The sequence below is a fragment of the Triticum aestivum genome, chromosome 4D, assembly GCF_018294505.1.
Source record: "Triticum aestivum cultivar Chinese Spring chromosome 4D, IWGSC CS RefSeq v2.1, whole genome shotgun sequence".
NCBI lineage: Eukaryota > Viridiplantae > Streptophyta > Magnoliopsida > Poales > Poaceae > Triticum > Triticum aestivum.
Window position 1 is genome coordinate 174965638 of NC_057805.1, and position 23353 is coordinate 174988990.

Here is a 23353-nt window from a genome sequence, read left to right on the forward strand (position 1 = left end):
TCTGAGGCCACCTCTGAATTGATAGATCATGCTCTTTTCATCAGGAACGTCTTGCTTAGCAATGCGAGCGAGTTTCTGAAACTGGGTATTGTATTGATACACGGACATGCTGCCTTGCTTGAGATTGCGGAACTCCTCACGCTTGCTCTCAACAACACTTTGTGGAATGTGGTGAGCTTTGAAGTCTCGGCGGAAATCATCCCAGGTAATCACACGACCTCCTCTGGAATCTTTGTATTGTTGATACCACTCGGCAGCTTGATCCTTGAGTTGAAAAGAAGCAAACTTTACAAAGTCCTCAGGCTTGACATTGCTACATTCAAAATGCTTGTTGATGTCCACGAGCCAATCATCGGCGTCTGTGGCCTCGGCACGGTAGCTGAAAGACTTCGGTTGATTTGCGAGGAACTGGTTGAGGGTAGCGAAGTGAGGCTGATTGTTGCCTTGGCCTTGATTTCCTTGATTGCCTTGCCCTTGGGTATGCTCTTGCAAGAGTTGCAAAATCATCTGAGCATTGGCGTTGGTGGCTGCCATGATAGCTTGCCATGCCTCCGGAGGCGGAGGTGGTGGCGGAGGGTTCGCCTGACTCCCCTCATTGCGTTCCAGATTCTGACGCGTTGGCAGAGCCATCCTGAAGAGGGTGACATCCGTTAGCATCTTGATAGACAAATAGACAAGTTGAATCAACGGATAGAAATTGCAACATATAGTCTTCACAATAAACATTCGAACGAGGATGAAATGAATTCCATAGTAAATCATCACACTTCCATTAAGGTGAGAAGCCACTTGATAAAGGATTGATGAATAAAATAACAAGGTACGAGTGGAACAAATACGTGGTAAGGATTACCCAATCACAAACAAAATATCTGCGGGAAGAAATGCTAAGAGCTACATGAATCCCACCTATAAACTCCCGAAACTTTCTGGTTATGCAATCTGGTGTTGGGGATACAGGGGACACAAAATATATCACCCAAACTAGCAATCCCTAGATCTAGCTGTATCCATCCGTCAACACATAACCAAGAAACCTTCGGAAATCCTGTACCTCAACCTTCGAAAAGCATCCGTTATACGAGTTATGGCAATACTCCCGAACTCCCGCCCCAGTACTGGGTGGCGTCGAGGTGATCTCACCAACAACTGCATAAAAGAGATTTTTGATGTCGGCTAAACTCAGGTATTCCAGAACTGCAACGATAAAATTGTGACGACAACACCTCGGAGCTCAACTCCCTGGGACACTGCCACAACCCCTAAATGTCAGGAGGCACCAAGAACAATGTTCTCGTCACAAAGCCATCGGAACGATTCCAAGATACCAGCGTGATCCTAAATTTTTTTTAGTGAAATTTGAGGAGAGAAGAGTCAAAACTTCTACGTCAGGAGGCCTCACCAGTGCGACGAAGGAACTGAGGAGTAAAAAGAATCCTACTCTCCGATATATATAATCCTAAGACTGAAAACATTTTTGTTCTAGACTCAACAACGCCAGCGATTCGATCAAGCAGGGGGCTCCTAATTCGGGGATGGCTCTGATTACCAACTTGTAACGCCCACGATGCGGCTATATCTCGCACGTGTCGAGGCACGACTTAGAGGCATAACCGCATTGTAGGTATTGTCGCAAGAAGGGTCATCTTCACACAATCCCATGTAATGTACAAGAATGGGATAACGAGAGTTGGCTTACAATCGCCACTTCACACAATACATAAATTAATTCATACATCATACAAAATCCACACATAGACCGACTACGGTCAAATCCAAATGAAAATAAGATAACCCCAAATGTTAGATCCCCGATCGTCCCAACTGGGCTCCACTACTGATCATCAAGAAACGAAACATAGTGACGACCACGTTCCTCGTTGAACTCCCACTTGAGCTCGGTTGCGTCATCTGCACTGGTATCGTTGGCACCTGCAACTGTTTTGGTAGAATCTGTGAGTCACGAGGACTCGGCAATCTCATACCCGCGAGATCAAGAATATTTAAGCTTATAGGAAAGGATGGAGTAATGAGGTGGAGCTGCAGCAGGCACTAAGTGTTGAGGATATAAACCTTAGAGTCACCCGCCAGAAGGGGCCGGGTTACTCATAAGGGTCATCACTTGAAGCCTGGCGCCAAGCTTGAAGACGGTGGGCCAAAGATGGGCTTAAAGACTCGGAGGTGGCTTTAGGCCCGTAGTTACAACCGTCATCCTGGTAGAACTTGTAGGCTAAGGCAAGAATAGTTGAGAGTCCGAGCCGGACACTCTTATGAGCCGGCTAGGACTCAGAGAGCTGCGGGGCGTCAACCTCTCTATATAAAGGGACGACCCGACAGCGGTTTAGGGACAAGAAAGATCTCAACGAGAGCCAGGCATAGCAGTTAAGCTCCCTGGTCATCGAAACCCTAATCAATACCACCTCAACTGGACGTAGGCTTTTACCTTCACCGTAAGGGGCCGAACCAGTATAAACCCTCGCGTTCCTTGTCCCTTTTAACCCCTTCAAGCTTCCTAGTGGCGATGGCTCCACGACTAAGTCCTAGCTTGAGGACATCTGCCGTGACAATTCCACGACAGTTGGCGCCCACCGTGGGGCTAGCGCATGGTGGATTTGAGTTCTTGAAGGGCAGCTTCGAAGGGCTCAAGGGATACGCTGTGGGCCGGATAACCAAGAGTCATCGCGGCAAGCTCTACATCGACGATGCAAGCTGGGGCCCCGACGCCGGCTCAATCGAGTACGGCTACCGGGTCCCCTTTGGCGGAATTCATGTTTTCATTGGCAAGATTCGTGAGCCGGGCCCTGAGCCGGATCTCTGCGCCGATCTCATCGAGACGGCTCAGCGCGCACGACCGGCCCGGGCCCTGCCTGCCTTGAGGCATGTTTTTGTGGGATGTGTCCATGGAGGGCACTCTGACAGATCTGGATCTGGTGATGAGATAGCCGCCGGCTCTGACGGCGAGTCGTCCACAGATGAGTCAAACTCGTTGTATCAACTTCAAGATGGTAGGCTCATGGGTTGTTCCGATGGTGACAGTACTCTGGACCCGTTTGAGCCGCTGAGCCGGGTCGGAATCTTCATGGCCGGTGTGTAGCCTGTTCAGAACCCTGCTGCTGGGGCAGGAAACCCGGTGCCCTCGCCGGCTCAGGTGCTGATGGATCTCACGGACAAGATGACGGCCCTGTTGACCGCCGCGGTTGACCCGGCGGATCAAGCTCAGCATGACGCGGAGGTGGCGCAGTTAAATTTAGATCTAGTGAAAGCCAAGGACGATCTGGCAGCGGAAGGGATCAGGATGGCTGCGGAGAGGACGGCTCTCGACGCCCAAACCCAGCTGATTCCGGCGCAGTCCTTCCAGCTCACGATGGATCAAAACGCGTCCAATGAGGTCATGAGAAGGAGGCATCAAAAAGCCCAATCTCGACTCCCTCCGGTTTACGATCCTCGAAACCTCTTCAACACGCCAGGTGCAGGGTCTAGTAACCCGCCAGGGATCATAGTGCCCGGGTCTGGGACCCCTGTTCAGCCACAAGTGATGGGGCCTCCCCGGGTGAACCCTGCCCCGCCTCAGTATGTGCCAATACCACTGGGTCATTATGCTAACCCGCTGTAGAACATGGTTGCCGCAGCACCACGGCTGGCGGCCCGCCCAATTGACGGCGACTCTCCGACGGCTATTGAAACCCGCCGGTCAGGGAACTCCTTCAGACAGCACTGGCGCAGAGAATTTGCACAACGGGTCATATTACCTCATTGACGTTCGGGAGCACAAAGATTCACGTAAGTCAGAGGAAGAGACCCGTCGGCCGTGGAACGTAGCTCAGCTTCGGCCTTATTACACTTGAGCCACCGGCTCTCATAATGTACATATTTCTTTAAGCCATGTATATATTATGATAAGCAATAAAAGCAGGACCTCTGTCCTTTTTTCTCCTCCAAAGATAAATGTGTTGCTTTCATTACAAGATCATGTGATAACTTGAAGGAGGATCCGGCTTATAATCGTATTCGAATCTAGCCATACACAATAAGGTCACTTGGGGGCTTCCTGTTCAAACATGGGTCGTATTCGAACCAAAGAGAACATAGCTGTCGATACCCATTTGATTGGCAAAGTGCCGAGCTCATTGGGGAGTTTTCTTTGATCATATTTGAATCATAGTTTAACCCCTTTGGGAACCGACGTGGATCGTATTCGAATCAGCGTCGTTAAACAATTCTTAAGGTCATTTGGGGGCTTCCTGTTCAAACATGGGTCGTATTCGAACCAAAGAGAACATAGCTGTCGGTACCCTCTTGATTGGCATCGCCACACCCACTGGGGGCTATATGATCGCACTCGAATCCTAGCATAACCCCTTTGGGACGGGTTTCTGGTCATATTTGAACCGGAAGCCCCTAAGTTCTTCTGATTTATAGTGAGTTCTTCTAATTATTTCAAGTGTACACGGCGGGTCTCACTTTGCCGGCTTAACTTTGATTTATAGTACTAGTCGAATACAATCGGTGTTATTAAGACTGGTAAACCAGAATTGAGGTACCAACCTTATTACCCGGGTTATATAAGCCGGAAGTGTGCTTGCAGGCCGGTAAGTGTGTTATTACGGCTATATCAAAGACATAATTGAGGACCAGTCTTTTTTGATTCATATTCCGGGTTATATGTCTAAAACTATGATTCTCAGTGCGGTAAGCTGCCTAGAGACTTGTGATTTGTCCTTCTAGGCAGGATAGTTAAAGGCAACTATTTGAGCTTAAGGAAAATGAATGATCAATTATGACCCGGAGAAGTATAAAGGAGACAACTTCAATAGAATTCAGCATTCAACGCGTGCACGATGGCACGGCAAAGTTAAAGTGTTGGTCCTACTCTATTACAAGACTCTTCAAGTCCAAAAGGGTGAATCATTGTGTAATAAGCCGCCTGCAGAGTTACGATGCTTGCTGGGTTGAAGTTTCCGGCTCATCCCTCTCCGCTCCTCCGGCTGTTCCCAAGTCCTGGAAAGTTGACGACTTCCAATCAATGCCGCTCAGAGCTTCAAATTGAGCTTCCTCGTCAATTAACCCGGCCGGGTCAATCTCCGGGGCGAAGGTGTGCTTGCAAGCTGGCGGGACTAAGCTGATAGCTTCATAACGCGGAGTGGGGATCCTCTGATTTTCTGCATTGTAACCCGGCTAGTACTTGGTCAGATCCGTGTCGTTTCCAATGAGGGTGGCCACCGGGCGCACGATCTTCACGCAGGCTGCAAAGTCCCTTTGGTCGAAGGGTGTGCCATCTTCCTTCAAACTGGGATAGCCGAGGGCAATGTCCGCCGGGTCTAATTCTGGAAGGAACGCCTTGGCCCGGCTCAGAGCGGCGATAGCTCCGGCTCTTGCCGAGGCCCGCCGCAGCTCTTGGACACGTTGGGGAAGAACGGCAAGCCGGCGAAGAACTTGCGCCAGATGAGTCGGCACCTCATTGGATAGGGCCACCACGGCCAAGGCGCGCTGTGACCCGGTGTAGAGTTGCTCCACCAGGGTGTACACGGCCTTCAACTTGGTCACCACATTTTGGTTGAGGTTGGCGCTTCTGGGACCTGTGTAACAGAGTAAGATAAGCCGCCGGCAATGATGGGTTATGAGACATAAAAATTATAAATTGGACGAAAGCCGGTGGAATGACTTATCGAAGATTGCGGCAACCATCTAGGACACTTGGCGCTTTAAGCCGAAGAGTTCGGCGGTCTTCTCTGTCAGAGCCTTCTCCGCCTGTTCGGCCCGGTTCACCAGAGTTGCCTTCTCTTCGGCCCAAGCTTTCCGTTCAGCATCAAAGTCCGTCTTCAGCTTTTCTTGCGCAGCAATACTGGACACAAATTTGGCATTGGCCTTCCGGGTCTCAGTTTCTCGCGTCCTCAGGCGGGTCTTCAGATCGGAGATGTCAGCTTGAAACTTCTTGCAAGCAGCCTGCATAATTTCCGGGTTATAGGATGAACAGTTATTATGCAATTTTAAAGTCCCAAGCACTTTCCAAGCAAAGACACTTGGCACTTGGGGGCTAATGCATATCGAACGTTTCTATTTACAAATTGCCGGTTCAAGCGAGTAAGCCGGAACATAAGTCTACAACATATTCTATCATAAGTCGTAGACTTGGGGGCTAGAGTATGGTAAGAATAACAAGATAACTATGCAGTAAGCAAGAAGAAAGAAGAGTAGTACCTCAGACTTCTGCTGAATCTGGTTCACCATGCCGATCTCTACATCCCGGCTCTTGTGCACTTGGCTGACATAGCCGGAGATGATCTCTCCGATGTTCAGATTGGTGTAGTCCGTGAGGTCTAGATTAACCCGGCGGTGCTGTAGCAACTCCTCTTTGGCGGAGTACTTGGCCAGTGCAGTAGGTCTCCCCGGCTCAACAAACTCCGTCCGGGTGATTACCACGTCCGGGTCATTGACCGGCTGAGCCGAGCTGGAGGTCTCTGGGTTAGCAGAAGCTTCTACAGTTGCCTTGTCGGTTGGAGCGGTGGCCTCGGGAGCGGAGGCAGCTGGCGGCTCTTGACCGGCTACCTCCGGTTCAGGCAAGTCCGGCTCTTCGACCGGCTTGTTCTTCTTCACCCTCGTGGTGAGCTTTTCCTGGGCACTGAAAGGACAAAAAGGTTAGTACAAAGGTATGAGCAAAGATAAGCACAACAAGAGATGATCATTATTACCCGGGTACGGTCTTGAACGCCGGCAGGCTTGATTGCATCGAGTCACCAGAGGACGGTGAGGTTTCCTCATAGTTTGAATCAGAAGAATTGAGCGGTTGACGTATAACACCCGCCAAGGGATGAAAAGGGTACAAGTTGGAGATAACCTCGGTTCGGCGTTTCTTCGATGCGTCGGGTAAGCCTGAGGAGAGGTCAGCGTCCTTGTTGGTCCGGGTGTGCCGCCTGCTCTCATGAGTCTATTGCTTCAAAAGAAATTGAGGATCTTGATAAGCTAAAGGATGAGAAAATCTTACTTTCCGGGTTACCCTTCGGACTTTCAGCCTTGGCAAGGGCTCCGAGTCGGAGGAAAGTATCATTACCTCTTCAACCACCGGGTTACTTGCTCCGGTGTCTTCCTGTTGATGAACAGTATTGATAAGGTGGACAGAAATACACAATAAATACAACAAGAGATTACAGGTTCAGGGGTTACCTCTGACTCGGAGCTGTCGCTTAGTTGCAGCAGCTCTGAAGCAGTAGGCCTACTTCCCTTCTTGCGGGGAGCGGCTCTCTTGGCGGCTTTCTTAGCCTTCCTGGCCTTCTTGGCCGCCTCATGGTCATATTTGACCTTCCAGAATTTGTCATCAGCCTGAAAAATACAATGATGATTTCTTAAAGATTCAGATGAAGGATGTCTACGGAAGAAGATAAGATGTTCAGATCAGCGGCTTACCGCTGGGGCTGGGTTGGTCTTGCAAAAGGGGGCTAACCCGGTCCTCCCGCAGTCTGCCAAGCCTTCATTTAAAAGGGCCTTGGTCATGTCTTCAGCAACGTCTTCAGGAAGATCGTTGCGGCTGTGGCGCAGGGGGTCATCTTTCCGGCCTGTGTATTCACACATTAAGCCGGGGCGGCGGCTCAAGGGGATCACCCACCAGATCAATTCCGTTGAGACCATTGCCCAGGAGAGCCTTGATCTTGTTGATGGTGGGGAGCAGAGGTTGGCGTTCCGCTTGAGTTAACTTGTCAGACAGAGGGTGAGTTGGTTCCAGACGTGAAGGGCGAAAGCCGGGCAGCGGGCTCTCATCAGCCGGCGACGTGTCTTGGCAATAGAACCACGTCTGGTTCTAGTCCTTTGGGTGACTTGGCGGCTCGGCGTAAGGGAAAAGGCAGTCTCTTTGTCGCTGAATGGAGATGCCGCCAGGTTCCAAGCTTGGCCCGTTGGCGCACTCGTTCTGACGGTTCAGGTAGAAGAGCTCTCTGAAGAGTAGCAGGCTGGGCTCCTCTCCAAGGTAGACTTCGCAGAACACTTGGAAGTTGCATATATTGGACACAGAGTTGGGTCCTATGTCTTGTGGCCGCAGGTCAAAGAAATTCAGCACGCCTCTAAAGAACTTCGAGCCGGGCGGCGCGAAGCCCTGGCTCATATGATCCGCAAAAACTACCACCTCCCCGTCCTTTGGCTGTGGTCTCTCTTCTGACGGGTTAGGGGCATGGTAGGTCATGACGTCCTTCTTAGGCAGGTAACCCGACTTCATGAAATCTGTTAACATCTCATCGGTGACGTTGGACCTCATCCAATTGCATGTGATGGGAGCTTTGGGAGCTTTGGGAGGCATGGTGAAATTCGGAAGCCTATGATAAAAGAAAAATGTCCGGTTTAATTGTAAGCCGGAGGAAATTTACAGTTCAATGTTTAAAGTGGCGGCTTATGGAGGGGCCTAATGACATATATCTAAGTGCATCGGGTTATCTAAGCCGCTGGTGTGCTTGAGAGTAATTCAAATCGTCTACAGCCTTCTTGTAAGTAAGCCGGAAAATTTTATGGCACATGGCCTCCTTTGAGCCGGAAGGTTCTACGGTGCGTGGTTTCTTTAAACCGGAAATGTAAACCGCCATGACTTAACGGGTGCAGTTTTTTACTAAGTGTGGTGAAAACAGGTTCCACACGTTGCAGTAAATAATTTGGATCAAACCTGTCGGCTAAAAGGAAAGTTTCTAGACCTAAAAACAGATGCAAAGGAAGTTCTTGGGCTCGAACGGAGCCTTTATGCAGTGAGAAGAGATCTATTTGCATTTGAAATGGGTGCTAAACGGCCGCCGCGTTGGTTCTATACTATCTTAAGATCAAGAAGAGGCAGTAAAAATGAAAACTACGAAGAGCTCGTGGGCGACAGCGAAGAACGTGGAAGAACAGCAGGAGCTTAAACGTAGATCTATTCTACGAGGAGTAAGGAACTTACAGATGCAGATGTGCTGCAAGAGTTCGCCGCGTTTCTCTGGACGTTTCAGGGTGATGCAGCGGCCAAGGTCGATGAGGGCGCGGAGCTCTGTTGCGGCGGCGGCGGCGGCGGAGCTCGAGCAGCACGGGAGCAGCGAGAGGAAGAGGATGACAGAAGGGGGAGAATGGAATGACCCGAGAGTCAGGCTATTTATAAGGCCAGTCTCATAAGTGGGCGCGAGAAACGAGGAGGCCACGGCGCGGTTATCTCGCCCGAGAGGCGCCTCGATTTTCGGGATGGCAGTAAAGATAAGATCCGTTGCGGATCTGGTGGAATATAAAATGGACTTAATGGAAGATGACATCACGGCGGATTACCCGGAGTCCAGAGGATGACGTCACGCCGGGTTATGGCCTTCACACAATTGTAAGCCGGAGATTTTCTGTCGAAAGAATTGAAGATTGACATGAGCCGGCTCAAATCAATCTGGGGCCTAATGTTGAGGATATAAACCTTAGAGTCACCCGCCAGAAGGGGCCGGGTTACTCATAAGGGTCATCACTTGAAGCCCGGCGCCAAGCTTGAAGACGGTGGGCCAAAGATGGGCTTAAAGACCCGGAGGTGGCTTAAGGCCCGTAGTTACAACCGTCATCCTGGTAGAACTTGTAGGGTAAGGCAAGAATAGTTGAGAGTCCGAGCCGGACACTCTTATGAGCCGGCTAGGACTCAGAGAGCTGCGGGGCGTCAACCTCTCTATATAAAGGGATGACCCGGCAGCGGTTTAGGGACAAGAAAGATCTCATCGAGAGCCAGGCATAGCAGTTAAGCTCCCTGGTCATCGAAACCCTAATCAATACCACCTCAACTGGACGTAGGCTTTTACCTTCACCGTAAGGGGCCGAACCAGTATAAACTCTCGCGTTCCTTGTCCCGTTTAACCCCTTCAAGCTTCCTAGCGGCGATGGCTCCACGACTAAGTCCTAGCTTGAGGACATCTGCCATGACAATTCCACGACACTAAGCATATATGGTGGCTAACATACGCAAATGAGAGCGAGAAGAGAAGCAACGCAATGGTCGCGAAGCTAGAAATGATCAAGAAGTGATCCTGAAACTACTTACGTTCATGCATAACTCAAACCGTGTTCTCTTCCCGGACTCCGCCGAAAAGAGACCATCACGGCTACACACATGGTTGATGTATTTTAATTAAGTCAAGTGACAAGTTCTCTACAACCGGACATTAACAAATTTCCATCTGCCGCATAACCGCGGGCACGGCTTTCGAAAGATAATACCCTGCAGGGGTGTCCCAACTTAGCCCATTATAAGCTCTCATGGTCAACGAAGGATAAACCTTCTCCCGGGAATACCCAATCAGTCTCGGAATCCCGGTTTACAAGACATTTCTACAATGGTAAAACAAGACCAGCAAAGACGCCCGAATGTGCCGACAAATCCCAATAGGAGCTGCACATATCTCGTTCTCAGGGCACACCGGATGGGCAAGACGTCGGGTTGGCATAGACCCTGGTTGCCCAGGGGGCGCCAGACATCGCCCAGTTTGGGCCAGCACTCGAAGGAGCACTGGTCTGGTGGTTTAAATAAAAATGACCCTCGGGCTCGCGAAAACCCAAGGGAAAAAGGCTTAGGTAGGCAAATGGTAAAACCAAGGTTGGGCCTTGCTGGAGGAGTTTTATTCAAGGCGAACTATCAAGGGGGTCCCATAAATCACCCAACCGCGTAAGGAACGCAAACTCAAGGAACATAATCCCGGTATGACGGAAACTAGGGCGGCAAGAGTGGAACAAAACAGCAGGCATAAGGCCGAGCCTTCCACCCTTTACCAAATATATAGATGCATTAATTAAATAAGAGATATTGCGATATTCCAAAAAAAATATCCATGTTCCAACATGGAACCAACTTCAACTTCACCTGCAACTAGCAACGCTATAAGAAGGGCTGAGCAAAAGCGGTAACTTAGCCAAACAACGGTTTGCTAGGAAAGGATGGTTAGAGGCTTGACATGGCAATATGGGAGGCATGATATAGCAAGTGGTAGGTAGCGCAGCATAGCAATAGAGCGAACAACTAGCAAAGCAAAGATAGAAATGATTTCGAGGGTATGGTCATCTTGCCTGCAAGGTTCTTAGAGTTGTCGAAAGCTTGATCCTCGTAAGCGTACTCAACAGGTTTCGCGTTCACGAACTCGTCTCCTGGCTCTACCCATAGCAAGACACAAGCAATGGAACCACAATCAATCACGGGAAATGCACAAACAACATGATGCAATACATGCACGGTATGCGAGATGTGATATGCGATGCGTATGCGTGCTCCGGAAGAAAAAGGATGAACAAAGCAGTAACTTGTCAAACCAAGTATGCCACTGAAAAGATGAGATGATTTCGGTCGAAATCGATATAAAGATCACCGGAAACGGATGCACGGTTTGCAAATGGCAAGCAAAACAAGGATGACACGATTATGCGATTAACAGCATGATAGCACTTAGAATACATCAAGTAGCTATGCTACAGCACCCCAACATAGCAGCAAAGCATATGGCAGTAATCTACAGGACATGCTTGACAAAAGATGAACACTGAGCTACGGCTATATCACACCATAACAGGCACAAACAAGCATGGAAAAAGTGCAAAAGATATCAGCTTAACAGACTTGGAGAAAATACTGGACATGGCTGAAACAGCATCAGGTAGCAATGTTCAGAGCAAGCAAAACACATGCTACAGGATATTAACATAGCAAAACAAGGCATGGCATGAATCTATTAAATGCATAGAACAACAGTCCCTTACTGACCATGAGCCAAAAAGTACGAGAAGATAAGATGGCACCCATGTAAACATAACAAATTTCGTTAACAGGTTCCAGACTTGGCAGAAAACAGAACACGGCATTCACAGCATTATGATGGCATTTTTGTGAGCTTGGTTCACTCATGACAAAGAAATGGATGACAAAACAAGCATACCTACAGGAAGATGGCATGCTCGTGAAGAGAACCATGGCAAGAGCAAGTTCATAGCATGTATGTATCCACTACCACAACCTTGGCAAAATTGAATATCATGTTAACATTCTGCTAGAAACATTGTATAGCAAAAGTAGATTAAGATTAAGACATGCTATGGCACTCCATAATTTCAAACAGGGGTATGGATGGATAGAGCACAACTATATCTATGAAACCTCCTTACTGAACATACTCAAAATAAGCATGGATCTCACTGTAGACACATGGATACATGGCAACAAAATAACAGCAGATAAAGGACTTAGCAAAATTCTAAGTCCCTGAAAACAGAAACATCACGAAGCCTAGTTTGCATGCTTGTGCTAGTCACCACATAGAACACAAAAATACATGGCATACACCTCTGGAAAGATGGCATGGCATAGATCAAAACACCTGTAGAGCTCATGCCTATAAGATGCACGCATCAATTGCAACAAAAATAACAAAACACCAAGTTCTGATAAGTACCAGCAGTAAACATCATAGAGCACTCTTGCATCAGAGATTTGGGCATCAAGATGAACTCAAACGAGCATGGCACAATGGAATAAAATGAAGAGCATCTTGTGACGAACATTTCGATATATCATGCACGCAAAACGGAGCAGTATGCGAGGAGATATGCCATGATGAATAATGCAACATAATGTAATAATCTTCGGGACTTGGAGGAAAACGAGGGGAAAGTCAACCTCTCTTTGGATCTGGCACGCGAACCGAGGCGGCGCTAGCTCACCGGAGTTCATTGGGGTACTTGCCGGAGAGGGGAGAGGAGGCGCCGGCGGGGACGAGGACGAGCGCCGGAGACGGGGGAGGAGGCGCCGGCGGGGACGAGGATGAGCCGCGGGGTCGGGGCGCGTGGGGACGACCGGCGGGCAGCGGGAACGGCAGCGGCGGCGGGGCGCGCCGCCGGCGACTGCGGGCGGAGCGGCGGGCGGCGGCGGGAGCCGCGGGCTCGCACCGGATCAGGCGGCAGGAGGAGATGGGCTCGGGGGGCCGAGTACGGGCCAGGCGGGCCAGCGGCGCGGGCGACGGAGGCGCGCGGAGGAAGGGGAAGGCTAGGGTTTGGACGCAAATTTCGGAGGGGAAGGTGTTTATATAGGCATAGGGAGCTACGAGAGTCCAAATGAGGCATGGTTTTCGCACACACGATCGTGATCGAATGACCGAGAGCATGGAGGTGACTTAGATGGGTTATTGGGCTGTTTGGATGGGGGTTTTGCTGCAACACACAGAAGGCCTTTGCGGTTACCCGGTTAACCGTTGGAGCATCAAACGACCTCCAAATGGAACGAAACTTGACAGGTGGTCTACCGTTGGTGTACCATGGCCACTTGACAAACCTCGGTCCATTCTGAGAACGTTTAACACCCACTCACGAAAAGAAACAAGAGGGGTGCGCCGGTGCATGTGGGAGTGCCGGATTGCAAAACGGACAACGGGGAAAATGCTCGGATGCATGAGACGAACACGTATGCGAATGAGATGCTCATGATGACATGATATGAGATGCATGACATAAACAAAATGCAAAACGAAAAACAAAACCCGACCACGAAGGGAATATGATAACACATAGCCGAAAATGGCAAGAGTTGGAGTTACAAATATGGATAGTTACATCCGGGGTGTTACAGGGATTGACGCGGTAGTGTGCTTTGTTAGGAAGGGGTGCTCCGGGGATGAGGTCGATGCGGTGTTCGACGCCTTGTAGTGGAGGTAGACCCGGAGGTAGCTCGACGGGGAATACATCTTAGAATTCCTGCAATAGAGAAGATAACACTAAATGTAGATTGTGAGAGTTGTTAGTTTTTTGGTGCCTCGTCCTTGCACAAAAGGACATTGTAACATCCCAAAATTTCAATTTGGAATGTTATACATAGGTCATTCATGCATATCATATTTTTACTGCATTGTTGCTTTGCGATCCTCGAAATTCTAAGCAACTCAAGGACCCACGGAGAGAGTTGGGGATTTCACGTTTTTCATATTTGAATTTTATCAAATATCGAAACAAGGATCACTTTGGTTTTAATTATTTTTCTCTTTGAAAATATTTTATATTAAAATATAAGGGAGGAGATAATATGACTTCTCCAAAATAAAGGGAATATTGGTCGAAAAATATTAGAATCAAATAAATAATATTTTTGTACTTTTATTGCTATTTTATTTGAATTAGGAAAAATATGTGTTTTTCAAAATTGCATTCGAGGCCCAAATAAATGTTCAATTTGCCGCAATATTATTAGAGGACCATGAAAATTTATTTCAGGATTTTTGGACTCCGTTTAGTACTTCTTTTATTTGTTTTTCCGCGTCAGGATTTTTTTAAAAGGTTGCACCGACCTAACGGGCCGTAACCGTCCCGGACTCCCGCCGGGGGCAGGCTTTATAAGCCGGCCGCACCGATGCCCCAGCCCACCAAGCCGCCAGCCGCCCCAAACCCTAGCCCGCGCTGCCACCTCGATCCGCGCGCTGCCAGCCCGTCACCGCCGCACCGCCGTCCGCAAGTCCGCCACACCGCCGTCCGCCAGCCGCCGACCGCCGCCGCCGCCACTCGCCGGAGGTAGCCGACGCCGCCGCCGCCGTTCGTCGTTGTTTTTTCGGTTAACCGTTCGGTTTTTTAGAAACCCTAGATCTAGTTTATTTAATTCGATCGGTTCGTTCGGTTTTTCTCGGTTCGGTTATTTAGCGGACGTTCGTCCGTATGTTCGTTTTAAGGAACGCTGTTCATCCATTAGCCGCAGACAGCGAACGTTCGTTCATTAGCCTGTTCGTCAGTTTTCTTTTTCCAGGGTTTTTTCGCGATTATTTCTGATCGCGATTTCTGCCCTTATTTTCGTTTTAGTTTATCTTTTCGTTCGTTTATCCAAATCAGGTGAAACAACAGCCTAGATCTTCGTCTCAAAGTCCTCTTTCTGTTTAACCAACTTGAACAAGATTTTGGTACTGTAAAATTTGACTTTAGTCCAGATTAGTAAACGGATCTTGTTTCTTTCGTAGTTTGAGTTTCGTTGCTCCGTTTGGTTTGATTATTTTTGCAAAACCGGAGTTCTTCAGTTGGACTTTCTGGTTAGATCTTCTTATTTGAGTTTTACCCATGCATCTTTTCTTGAGTGCTTATGTATGCTAATGTTTGTTTGCGATAGAATTCCCGGAGTGCGAAGCGTGCTACTACGAGTTACTAGGTTTTGCAGAACGTCAGCAAGGCAAGTAACACATTGATCATACCCCTTTATGACCCAGTTTTATGCATTAGTTTGAACCCTCACACATTGCAAGAGTAGGATTTCTTAACATGTGGGTCTGGGAAGTAGATGATGAGGTAGAACCTATTGCCCTGTTTATTATCAAACCCCTGGGAGTTACTTATACGTTATGCTTATATTGCCATGCTATGCTCGTAGACGTGGATTGGGTTTGAGTGTATCCACGACAGATGTGAGTTGTTAATTAATGGTTCAACTTAAGCTGGCAACTTTAATACACATCTGGGTGGATTGCTTGTGGGTACCTGGAGAATCCAGTGTTGTCCTAGGATATCCCGGAGTACCCGTGTGATCATCCTACGGTCCGCCACCCAGGCTCAAAGGGATCATAAGATTATTCATGCTAGAAACTTCCATGTGCAGCCACAAGCCATTATGGGCTCTGGCATAGTTGACTATGTTGCATGACCTCTTTCAGTGGTAGGCTAGCAGATGTAGAGGGAAAGTAGGTGTAACTGTCTACCCAGAGTAAAGAGTTAATACTTCTGAAAGACTGTGTCTCGGTCATCCGTTTCTCAAACACCATGTAGTGCGAGAAATCAAATGGAGGAGATCGAGTCTTGTGGGGAAAAGTGTGCAAACCTCTGCAGAGTGTATAAACTAATCATGGTTAGCCGTGTCCCCGGTTATGGACATCTTGAGTATCTGGTACATGAATTATTAATTTGATCTCATCACTCTAAATTAATTTGTTGGGTTGTTTATGACTACTTTAATTGGGATTGAGTTGGAGGAACCTTCTCAATGATGTTTCAACCAGCATGATAGTTAAATAAAATCTATTCCTTTGTTGTAGGAAAAAATTGGCTTTTTGCAAAAACAATATAAGCATAGAGCCTCCACCAGCCATATATGCATGTAGTGGTAGCATTTATCTGTTCATTGTTCTACTGTGTTATATTGCCAGCATATTCCATGTGCTGACGCATTTCGGGCTGCAACATATCATGTTGCAGACTTTTCAGACAACGAGTAAGGTGCCATAGGTCGTTTGCCATGCACTCAACTATGCCGTTGGAGTTGATGGACTCACATTATCCTCCAAGCCTTCCGCTGTTATCTTATTTAGATGGCCTTAAGCCATATGTATTGTAATAAGTTCTCTTTTGAGACATTCGATGTAATAAGTGTGTGATTGCTACTCTGTTATAAATCCATTCGAGTACTGTGTGTGTCAGCATTACCGATCCAGGGATGACACTGAACACAGAGATTTGACCGTCTGAGGTCGGATCACTACAAGATGGTATCAGAGCACACGCTGAATGTAGGACGCGCCACTAAGATGAGCCATAGGTCACTCTTCTCTACTCATTTCCGACTCCTCTCCATTTTCTACTCTTTAGGATGGCGGACTCAAGGAACAAGTTTGCACAACCGGATGAGGACACACCTTTTGGGAGACACTTGAAGGAAGTCACTAGGTACTTGAACATCGGAATACCAAGCTTCACCGGAACCTACACCGCCACTTTACCAGAAGAGGAGCATTGGATGATCCGAGTTCAAGTTCCAGGAAGGACATTCACGCCAGTCACAGAGCCCATAGAGTTTTCCTTTGATGCCCCAACCTAGAGTTTAGGTAAGAGCATGGCAGCCCACATCGCCATGGGACGCATCGGCGAAGTTTATCACAAGGATCTTAAGGACACCATCTACCAGATATGTGGGCGCCGAGACGAGCAATGGGAGATGACCAGTATCAGGAAGGACATGTCCATTGCAGCTTTCATCCAGGAGTTAAACCACCATATTCGACGCCAGGAGAACCAGATGTGCGCAGGCATGATATATTTGAAGAAGGCGATGACCAGGATCACATAGCTAGAAGAGGAACTCAAGTCTACACGCGATGGATATGAGGAGGAAATGACGATACTCGTGGAGAAGAATGACGACCTGACAAGGAAACTAGGAGTTTTTATGGGAGACCCCGCACCAGGAGGAGAAGACGATGAACCCAAGGAGATTCGTTCTGAAGACCACATCATCATCGACGACACCGACTCCGACCCCGATGGTAGTGATGATGATTATGAAGACAAAGCTGGAGCGGATATCATGGAGTCTTCCACCGATCAAAATCTCTAGATGACCACCATATGATTAGTAGTCTTTCCTCATGTATATAGTAGTAGTCCGAGCACTTTTGTAACGATAGTTCTAGACTGATTGTATGCCCTTGCTTGATTGATTGAGTGATACTATATGATTGTGCTTGTCTCATGTGCATATGGGTAGTGCTTTCTCACTAGACCTCATTCCATTCTAATCTCTCCCCTCTAAACCCATCAGATGCCTCCGAGACGTGACACCGGATTTCTCTTCCCACTTGAGATCACCTAGTTGATCTAGCAGCAGAATGCCTTGATACAGCAATCAGTCCAGAACCAAGGCAACAACAACAACAACCCGCCTCCAGTTGACAACCTAGCCCGTTTTCTGAGGTTGCAGCCGCCGGTGTTTTCTAGTAGCACCGAGCTAATAGTTGCGGATGACTGGCTACACAGGATTGGAAGGGAGTTGACCACCGTAGGTTGCACAGATGCAGAGAAGGTGCGTTTTGCCGCACATCAGTTGGATGGATCAACAACCTCATGGTGGGAGAATTACACGACCACTTTCCCTATAGCCAATATCACTTGGGATCAGTTTCAGCAAGCATTCCACACAGCCCATGTCTCAACTGGAGCTATGAGCATGAAGAAGCGTGCATTTCGCAACTTGCGCCAGGGAAATCGTACTGTGGCTCAGTATGTAGATGAGTTTAGTAAGCTATCTCGTTATGCCCCTGATGATGTGGCCACAGATGCCATGAAGCAGGAGAAGTTTATGGAAGGGCTGAATGATGAGATGAGCATGCAGTTGATGGTGGCAACATTTAACAACTACCAGGAGTTGGTAGACAAGGCTCTTATGACTGAAGGGAAGCAACAGCTGATTGAGAGCCGTAAGAGCAAGTATGGACAAGGAAAGTGCAATTCGGGAGCTCAGCAAAAACCCCGTTTTACCCCGAACTCGGGAGGATATACCCATAACCATGGAGGCCACACTCAAAATGGAGGAGCTTCCCATAACCACAATGGCCCCAAGAATGGGAATGGGAGTGGAGCAAGCAGTAATCAGAATCACTCCAATCCAGCTACACCCGCCAAGAAGGATCTAAGTCACATTACTTGTTTCAAGTGCGGGAAGACTGGACACTATGCCACTGAGTGCCCTAAAGCGAAGAATGGGAACGACAATGGAAGCTCTGGGAAGACGCCCAACCGTTTCAACAGGGGACAGGTGAACCACGTGAACGTGGAGGGTGTTGAAGAGCAGCCTAATGCAGTTATCGGTAAGTTTTTGGTGAAGTCATTTACCGCAATTGTTCTTTTTGATACTGGTGCATCGCATTCATATATTTCAAGGGGATTCGTGGATAAATATAAGTTGCCCACCAAAGTACTTAGGACACCTATGTTAGTAAGCTCACCATGAGCAGAGTATATGGCAAGTCAAGGATGTTTTGAGATGCCATTGACCATTGGAAGCCATGTTTTCCCCTCAGACCTGATAATTTTGGAGTCACAAGGATTGGATGTTATACTAGGAATGGATTGGCTATCGATGTATGGGGGAACATCGATTGTGCCAGTAAGTCGATTTTACTCACCACTCCGGAGGGAAAAAAGGATCAAGTATGTATCTAGGCATGCGCCGAGGAGAACCCAAGTAAATTCTCTCATGGGAGTTGTTCAGGAGGTAGTGCCTTTAGTGAAGGATTACCCAGATGTATTTCCAGAGGAGCTACCAGGAATGTCGCCGGATCGAGACATCGAGTTTCTGATAGAGCTGTTGCCAGGCACCGGACCGATATCGAAGAGACCATACCGGATGCTCACAAATGATCTGGAGGAAATTAAGAAGCATATTAAGGAGTTATTAGAGAAAGGGTACATTCGACGAAGTTCATCACCATGGGGAGCCCCAGTGCTTTTGGTTGAGAAGAAGGATCGATCGTTAAGGATGGTTGTTGATTATCGTGCGTTGAACGAAGTGACGATCAAGAACAAGTACCCACTGCCGATGATCAATGATTTGCTTGACCAGCTGCAAGGAGCTAAAGTGTTTTCTAAGATCAATCTGCGATCAGGATATCACCAGCTGAAGATTCGAGAAAAGGATATACCGACAGCTTTCACCACAAGGTATGGGCTATATGAGTATATGGTTATGTCATTTGGATTGACTAACGCCCCTGCCTATTTTATGAGCATGATGATCAAAGTATTTATGGAGTTCTTGGATAAGTTTGTCATGGTGTTCATTGATGATATCTTGGTATACTCGAAGAATGAGGAGGAACACAAGAAGCATTTGCGTTTGGTCCTTGAGAAGCTCAGGGAACATTAGTTATATGCCAAGTTTAGCAAATGTGAGTTTTGGTTGAAGGAAGTTGGATTTCTTAGACATGTTATATCAGGAGAAGGTATAGCAGTGGATCCTACCAAGGTTTAGTGTGTCACTGAGTGGTTGGCACCCAACTCAGTTGGAGAGATCCGCAGTTTCTGGGACTCGCGACATTCTATCGGATTTTCATAGAGAATTTTTCCAAGATTGCGAAGCCCATGATGGCATTGTTGAATAAAGATACTAAGTTCCATTGGACTGATGAATGCGAAGCAAGTTTCCAGGAGTTGAAGAAATGTTTGACTACAGCCCCAGTGCTGATTCTGCCGGATATACGCAAGGATTTCCAAGTGTATTGCGACACCTCTCGCTTAGGACTTGGAGGAGTACTTATGCAAGACAGAAGAGTTGTTTCGTATGCCTCACATTAACTCCGACCGCATGAGTTGAATTATGCCACACATGATTTGGAGTTACCAGCTGTAGTGCATGCGCTTAAGACCTGGAGACATTATCTTATTGGAAACCGTTGTGATGTGTACATGGATCACAAGAGTTTGAAGTACATTTTTACTCAGAAGGAGCTGAACCTCAGGCAGAGGAGATGGTTGGAGCTCATAAAGGATTATGATATGAAGTTGCACTATCATCCAGGAAAGGCCAATGTCGTAGCAGACGCTTTGAGCCGGAAGAGTTATGTCAACACCCTCGTAAGTGGAGGATTGCCAAAGGAGTTAGCAGAAGATCTCACGGAGCTTCGTTTGGAGATCGTCCCTAGAGGTTTTGTTACAGCATTGGAGGTACAATCAACGTTATTAGGAAAGATTCGAGAAGCTCGGAAGGATGACCTACACAAAGATCACCCACACCTATTTTGTAGCCAGCCCGAATCTCGAGGACGAGATTCATCTTAAGGGGGTAGGTTTGTAACATCCCAAATTTTCAATTCGGAATGTTATACATAGGTCATTTATGCATATCATATTTTTACTGCATTGTTCCTTTCCGATCCTCGAAATTGTAAGCAACTTAAGGACCCACGGAGAGAGTTGGGGATTTCACGTTTTTTCATATTTGAATTTTATCAAATATCGAAGCAAGGATCACTTTGGTTTTAATTATTTTTCTCTCAGAAAATATTTCATATTAAAATATAAGAGAGGAGATAATATGACTTCTCCAAAATAAAGGGAATATTGCAGGAAAAATATTGAAATCAAATAAATAATATTTTTGGACTTTTATTGCTATTTTATTTGAATTAGGAAAAATATGCGTTTTTCAAAGTTGCAGTAGAGGCACAAATAAATGTTCACTTTGGATTTATTTCAGGATTTTTGGACTCCGTTAAGTACTTCTTTTATTTGTTTTTCCGCGTGAGGTTAAAAAAAAGGTTGCACTGACCTAACGTGCCGTAACCGACCCGGACTCCCACCGGGGGCAGGCTTTATAAGCCGGCCGCCCCGAGGCCCCAGCCCACCAAGCCGCCAGCCGCCTCGCCGCCCCAAACCCTAGCCCGTGTCGCTGCCTCGATCCGCGCGCCGCCGCGCCGCCAACCCACCGCCGCCGCGCCGCCGTCCGCCAGTCTGCCGCGCCGCCGTCCGCCCGCCGCCGACCGTCGCCGCCGCCGCCACTCGCCGGAGGTAGCCGACGCCGCCGCCTTCGTTCGTCTTTGTTTTTTCGGTTAACCGTTCGGTTATTTTAGAAACCATAGATCTAGTTTTTTAATTAGATCGGTTCGTTCGGTTTTTCTCGGTTCGGTTGTTTAGCGGACGTTCGTCCGTACATTCGTTTTAACGAACGCTGTTCATCCGTTAGCCACGGATAGTGAACGTTCGTTCGTGAGCCTGTTCGTCAGTTTTCTTTTTCCAGGGTTTTTCCGCGATTATTTTCGATTGTGATTTCTGCCCTAATTTTAGTTTTAGTTTATCTTTTCGCTCGTTTATCCTAATCAGGTGAAACAAGTGCCTAGATCTTCGTCTCGAACTCCTCTTTCTGTTTAACCAACTTGTACAAAATTTTGGTACTGTCAAATTTGACTTTAGTCCAGATTAGTAAACGGATCTTGTTTCTTTCGTAGTTTGAGTTTCGTTGCTCCGTTTGGTTTGATTCTTTTTGCAAACCGGAGTTCTTCAGTTGAACTTTCTGGTTAGTTCTTCCTATTTGAGTTTTACCCATGCATATTTGCTTGAGTGCTTATGTATGCTAATGTTTGTTTACGATAGAATTCCCGGAGTGCGAAGCGTGCTACTACGAGTCACTAGGTTTTGCGGAACGTCAGCAAGGCAAGTAACACATTGATCATACCCCTTTATTACCCAGTTTTATGCGTTAGTTTCAACCCTCACACATTGCATGAGTCGGATCTCTTAACATGTGGGTCTGGGAAGTAGATGATGAGGCAGAACCTATTGCCCTGTTTATTATCAAACCCCTGGGAGTTACTTATACGTTATGCTTATATTGCGATGCTATGCTCATAGACGTGGATTGGGTTTGAGTGTATCCATGACATATGTGAGTTGTTAATTAATGGTTCAACTTAAGGTGGCAACTTTATTACACATCTGGGTGGATTGCTTGTGGGCACATGGAGAATCCAGTGTTGTCCTAGGATATCCCGGAGTACCCGTGTGATCATCCTATGGTCCGCCACCCAGGCTCAAAGGGATCATAAGATTATTCATGCTAGAAACTTCCGTGTGCAGCCACAAGCCATTATGGGCTCTGGCATAGTTGAGTATGTTGCGTGACCTCTTTCAATGGTAGGCTAGCAAATGTACAGGGAAAGTAGGTGTAACTGCCTACCCAGAGTAAAGAGTTAATGCTTCTGAAAGACCGTGTCTCGGTCATCTGTTTCTCAAACACCATGTAGTGTGAGAAATCAAACAGAGGAGATCGAGTCTTGTGGGGAAAAGTGCGCAAACCTCTGCAGAGTGTATAAACTAATCATTGTTAGCCGTGTCCCCGGTTATGGACATCTTGAGTATCTGGTACTTGAATTATTGATTTGAGTTGGGATGTTAATGACTACTTTAATTCGGATTGAGTTGGAGTAACCTTCTCAATGATGTTTCAACCACCATGATAGTTAAATAAAATCTATTCCTTTGTTGTAGGGAAAAATTGGCTTTTTGCAAAAACAATATAACCATAGAGCCTCCACCAGCCATATATGCATGTAGTGATAGCATTTATCTGTTCATTGCTCTACTGTGTTATAATGCCAGCTTATTCCATGTGCTGACCCGTTTCGGGCTGCAATATATGATGTTGCAGAGTTTTCAGACGATGAGTAAGGTGCCATAGGTCATTTTTCATGCACTCAGCTATGCCGTGGGAGTTGATGGACTCACATTATCCTCCAAGCCTTCTGCTGTTATCTTATTTAGATGGCCATAAGCCATATTTATTGTAATAAGTTCTCTTTTGAGACATTCGATGTAATAAGTGTGTGATTGCTACTCTGTTATAAATCCATTCGAGTACTATGTGTGTCAGCATTACCGATCCAGGTATGACACTGAACACAGGGATTTGACTATCTGAGGTCGGATCGCTACAGACATAGTGCATGACAATTAATGGGTTCGCATACACTTCTCTCATCTCACTTTTGGTGGCAAATAGGACTAAGTTCTTCTTGTCTCTCATCGTGGAGGCACTTAATTTGGGCTTGTGGCGCTCACTCTCTTTTGGGTGGTTCGCTCTCTCACTATTCAATTGTAGGGTGGAACCTTAAGATGGATCTTT